Source organism: Haematobia irritans, chromosome 4 (genome assembly GCF_050003625.1).
Source record: "Haematobia irritans isolate KBUSLIRL chromosome 4, ASM5000362v1, whole genome shotgun sequence".
Lineage (NCBI taxonomy): Eukaryota > Metazoa > Arthropoda > Insecta > Diptera > Muscidae > Haematobia > Haematobia irritans.
Window position 1 is genome coordinate 41,809,532 of NC_134400.1, and position 6,267 is coordinate 41,815,798.

Sequence of the window (6,267 nt, forward strand, 5' to 3'; positions counted from 1 at the left end):
GTTTCAATGTAAACAGAAACCTGAACTTTTCCCCCCGTATGAAATTTAATTCAAAATTTAACATGTATGAGAATGCAAACGAATTCAACCGGCTCAATACATAACGATGTGTATGATTGAAATATTCAATGACTAAGTGTGAGAAAAAATTAATTCAAATAAAAAACACAGTTTTGAATAAAAGTGTAATACGATGTTAACGGTGTACTGGCAAAAATACAATTCGGTATACAAAACCGACAATCGGCATAAGAAAAACCCTAAAAAATTTGATTTCTATAGAAAATTTTGTCAAAATTTTATTTCTATATAAAATTTTGTCAACATTTTATTTATATAGAAAATTTTTGCAAAATTTTATTTCTATAGGAAATTTTTTGTCAAAATTTTAATTCTATAGAAAATTTTTGCAAAATTTTATTTCTATAGAAAATTTTTTGTCAAAATTTTATTTCTATAGAAAATTTGTTGTCAAAATAGAAAATTTTGTCAAAATTTTATTTCTATAGAAAATTTTGTCAAAATTTTATTTCTATAGAAAATTTTATTTCTATAGAAAATTTTGTCAAAATTTTATTTCTATAGAAAATTTTGTCAAAATTTTATTTCTATAGAAAATTTTATTTCTATATCCTATATGTCAAAATTTTATTTCTATAAAAATTTTTGTCAAAATTTTATTTCTATAGAAAATTTTGTCAAAATTTTATTTCTATAGAAAATTTTGTCAAAATTTTATTTCTATAGAAAATTTTATTTCTATAGAAAATTTTGTCAAAATTTTATTTCTATAGAAAATTTTGTCAAAATTTTATTTCTATAGAAAATTTTGTAAAATATCTATAGACAATTTTGTCGAAATTCTATTTCCAAATAGAAAATTTTTTGTCAAAATTTTATTTCTATAGAAAATTTTTTGTCAAATTTTTATTTCTATAGAAAATTTTGTCAAAATTTTATTTCTACCCGCCCGTGTAAAAATTGGAGGATCCAATCCTATCTAATAATATCAAATTGGGTCTAATTGGATCTGTTCAGATATTGGTTCAGACATAATTAGATATGCACAGATATGCTATATATGGTGCTAGATCTGGTTAGATATAATTGCAGATCTCATCATATATAGTATAATATCTAATTATATCTGGCATATCTAATAATATATGCTTGGATAGGACCATATATAGCACTATATCTAATAAGATATGGTAGATATAACATCATATCTGACTATATATGGGGTTAAATACGGTCCAAAATATAAAAAAAATCATGAACAAGTTAAAAAGATTTTTGAAATACACGTCTAAACCTCAATACCATTATGTCAAATGTCAACGCCGTCAGGGGCATCACTTCTAAACAAATTTAATGCGCTTTACAGACTATCAGTTATTCCGGACGGAATGTCGGCGTTTGTAAAGAATCTTACAGTGTGTCGGATCGATGCGACATGTCGGCGATGACTAAATAATCGGTAAATGTGTTATCGATCCCATAAACATGCAGCAGTATCGATTATGCCTTCGGACTTAACTTATAATGTGCACAATATATGGGATATGTTCGGCACGAGCACTGTCGTCCGGAATAACTGATAGTCTGTAAAGCGCATAACGCCAGACTAGCTGAGAAAATTAAGAAATTTAATATAATTGTTTTAAATGTGTTCCTTTGATAAAGGTTATATCGTTTCCTTTATTGCGGAGATTATGTAGGTAAGTAGATTGTATTTGTTATTTCCTTAGTAGTCATTTTCATATTGTTTTACTATTTTCTAGATTTGGAAAAAAAGGAAACCTCAGTGGTGTACTGGTTAACATGCCCGCCTTGCATTCAAAAGGTCACGGGTTCAATCCCAGTTCCGACCAACACCAAAAATTATTTCGGCGGTGGATTATCTCCTCGCAGTAATGTTGGTGACATTTCTGCTTCAAAGATTCTCTAAGTTGTTTCAGCGCAACGTGAGCTGTTATTGAGCTAATTATTGAATCGAGCAGCAGTCAGTGATAAGTGAGATATTGATCACTGTGATGTCATGATGGTCTGAATAGTATGTATGAGCCTAAAATAACAGCCTATCGCTATACCTAACCTAATCCCGAATACACTTTAAATGTGAGTATTAAAAGCAACATAACATTATATGGCAATTTTTATTGCAACTTAAAGAAGAATGATCCAAAACAATACTAATACTTGCTTACATAGTTCAATATATTCCCATATTTGTTTATTCCTATATTTGTTTAATAATTGTTTTTTTACTTAATTTCATTGCAGATTGCCTTAACGCTGTAATACTTTAGTCGCGTGTCTAAGTCCAAAGCAGAAGAAACAAACGAAAAAACCCTTGGACAACACTCTAACTCAACTGTCAATACTCTTAAATAGCTTTGATGGATCAATTTAAATTAAACATATTTATTATGCACATACTTTTTGTCTGTATTATTAAATAAAACAATTGATCTCATTTTATATACAAATTATGGGCTTTTATGTGTTGAAAGATCTCGAAAGATACAATTGTATCAAATAATATACAATTATATCAAATTAGATCTGATTAGATGTGTCTCATTTTTGAGATCTGATCAGATCCAATTTCATAGTATTTAGATCTGACCAGATATAACCATTTTTCGGATCTGCTCAGATTTTTACACGGGAGTGTAAAAATTGGGGGATCTGATTTGATATGTTTAGATCTGAGCCAAGATATGGTCAGATCTGAGCAGATCCGAAAAATGGTTATATCTGGTCAGATCTAAATACTATGAAATTGGATCAGAGCAGATCTCAAAAATGAGACACATCTAATCAGATCTAATTTGATATAATTGTATATTATTTGATACAATTGTTTCTTTCGAGATCTTTCAACACATAAAAGCCCATAATTTGTATATAAAATGAGATCAATTTTTTATTTAATAATACAGACAAAAAGTATGTGCATAATAAATATGTTTAATTTAAATTGATCCATCAAAGCTATTTAAGAGTATTGACAGTTGAGTTAGAGTGTTGTCCAAGGGTTTTTTCGTTTGTTTCTTCTGCTTTGGACTTAGACACGCGACTAAAGTATTAGCGTTAAGGCAATCTGCAATGAAATTAAGTAAAAAACAATTATTAAACAAATATAGGAATAAACAAATATGGCAATATATTGAACTATGTAAGCAAGTATTAGTATTGTTTTGGATCATTCTTCTTTAAGTTGCAATAAAAATTGCCATATAATTTTATGTTGCTTTTAATACTAACATTTAAAGTGTATTCGGGATCAGGTTAGGTATAGCGATAGGCTGTTATTTTAGGCTCATACATACTATTCAGACCATCATGACATCACAGTGATCAACATCTCACTTATCACTGACTACCGCTCGATTCAATAATTAGCTCAATAACATGGGACCTCCTTGCTATAATCGAGTCCTATCGGCATTTCACGTTGCGCTGAAACAACTTAGAGAATCTTTGAAGCAGAAATGTCACCAACATTACTGCGAGGAGATAATCCACCGCCGAAATAATTTGTGGTGTTGGTCGGAACTGGGATTGAACCCGTGACCTTTTGAATGCAAGGCGGGCATGTTAACCTGTACACCACTGAGGTTTCCTTTTTTTTCCAAATCTAGAAAATAGTAAAACAAAATGAAAATGACTACTAAGGAAATAACAAATACAATCTACTTACCTACATAATCTCCGCAATAAAGGAAACGATATACACTTTATCAAAGGAACTCATTTAAAACAATTATATTAAATTTCTTAATTTTCTCAGCTAGTCTGGCGTTAAATTTGTTTAGAAGTGATGCTCCTGACGGCGTTGACATTTGACATAATGGCATTGAGGTTTAGACGTGTATTTCAAAAATCTTTTCAAAAAACTTGTTCATGATTTTTTTTTATATTTTGGACCGTATTTAACCCCATATATAGTCAGATATGATGTTATATCTACCATATCTTATTAGATATAGTGCTATATATGGTCCTATCCAAGCATATATTATTAGATATGCCAGATATAATTAGATATTATACTATATATGATGAGATCTGCAATTATATCTAACCAGATCTAGCACCATATATAGCATATCTAATTATGTCTGAACCAATATCTGAACAGATCCAATTAGACCCAATTTGATATTAGATAGGATTGGATCCTCCAATTTTTACACGGGTATAGAAAATTTTCTCAAAATTTTATTTCTATAGAAAATGTTGTCAAAATTTTATTTCTATAAAAATTTTTGTCAAAATTTTATTTCAATTATATTTGCTTAGTTCGGCTTGAGGTCATGTGAATAAAAACAGATGTTGTTTTTTGAGTTGTATTTTTATATTTAAAATTTTCCAATATTTCGAGACATCTCCGATGCTCGTCTTCAGGGAAATTACTTTAAACAAAAAGAAAAAACATTTAACACATTAACAAAAAAATATATCATTACATGAAAAACACAGATAATTACATTTAAATTTAAAGAACAGTGAACTTCTTTACAAGGGAGTATATTTACAACTAAAAGCTAATCTGTCTTTCTATATTTTTGTACAATATTTCTATAAATATGTGCACAATGGTCCGTATCAGTCTTAAAATTCATTCGTCTTTCTGCAGGTACATTTATAATATGTAGCATCTCCAGAGTAAATCTCCTTTTATAATTGGTTTCTTGCGTCAAAATATCTACGTCCTTAAAGTTTTGTTTGTGTCCTGTTAAAGTGCAATGTGCTGCAAGTGCCGTCTTTTGCTCCAAGGGCTTATCAGTGGCTTTCTGATCAGATTTATGCCCTGAGAGTCTAGTTTTTAATTTGGTTTTCGTTGTACCAATATATACTTTTTGGCAAGTATCAGAGTCATTTCCATTGCATTTGATCTTATATACTACGTTTGACTTGTCTTCTTTCTTAATTTTAGATTTTGTCTTGCTGAAGAATTGATTTACTGTATTATGAGTCCTTTGTGCAATTTGAAATTTGTCCTTATTTAGCATGTTAGATGATTTGAATCTTTCCGAGAATTGGGGGAAAGATTCAAATCATCTAACATGCTAAATAAGGACAAATTTCAAATTGCACAAAGGACTCATAATACAGTAAATCAATTCTTCAGCAAGACAAAATCTAAAATTAAGAAAGAAGACAAGTCAAACGTAGTATATAAGATCAAATGCAATGGAAATGACTCTGATACTTGCCAAAAAGTATATATTGGTACAACGAAAACCAAATTAAAAACTAGACTCTCAGGGCATAAATCTGATCAGAAAGCCACTGATAAGCCCTTGGAGCAAAAGACGGCACTTGCAGCACATTGCACTTTAACAGGACACAAACCCAACTTTAAGGACGTAGATATTTTGACGCAAGAAACCAATTATAAAAGGAGATTTACTCTGGAGATGCTACATATTATAAATGTACCTGCAGAAAGACGAATGAATTTTAAGACTGATACGGACCATTGTGCACATATTTATAGAAATATTGTACAAAAATATAGAAAGACAGATTAGCTTTTAGTTGTAAATATACTCCCTTGTAAAGAAGTTCACTGTTCTTTAAATTTAAATGTAATTATCTGTGTTTTTCATGTAATGATATATTTTTTTGTTAATGTGTTAAATGTTTTTTCTTTTTGTTTAAAGTAATTTCCCTGAAGACGAGCATCGGAGATGTCTCGAAATATTGGAAAATTTTAAATATAAAAATACAACTCAAAAAACAACAACATCTGTTTTTATTCACATGACCTCAAGCCGAACTAAGCAAATATAATTAAAAGTTTAAAGGTCAACTAATTAAAACAACAAAATTTTATTTCTATAGAAAATTTTGTCAAAATTTTATTTCTATAGAAAATTTTATTTCTATAGAAAATTTTGTCAAAATTTTATTTCTATAGAAAATTTTGTCAAAATTTTATTTCTATAGAAAATTTTGTCAAAATTTTATTTCTATAAAAATTTTGTCAAAATGTTATTTCTATAGAAAATTTAGTCAAAATTTTATTGCTATAAAAAATTTTGTCAAAATTTTATTTCTATAGAAAATTTTTATTTCTAGAGGAAATTTGTGAAGTACCCGGATTATTTCACAAATTTATGTATAGCCCAATTCAATTCAATTTCAGCATATATTTTGCTACTTTTATTCTTCAAGTGTTATCTAAACTAATATAAATTGTACATCATATTGTTATCGTTTAATCCATTTATTAAAAGTCTTGGTTTTTGT

At 28.7% G+C, this 6,267-nt stretch overlaps 1 long non-coding RNA gene across 1 annotated transcript; it reads left to right on the forward strand.

The window, feature by feature from the left end:
• Positions 1-1,703: 1,703 nt before the first annotated feature.
• Positions 1,704-2,492, forward strand: LOC142236566 (uncharacterized). The gene is made up of 2 exons (XR_012722094.1): positions 1,704-2,121; positions 2,287-2,492. It is a non-coding gene; the product is annotated as an uncharacterized LOC142236566 (long non-coding RNA).
• The last annotated feature ends 3,775 nt before the right edge of the window (positions 2,493-6,267 follow it).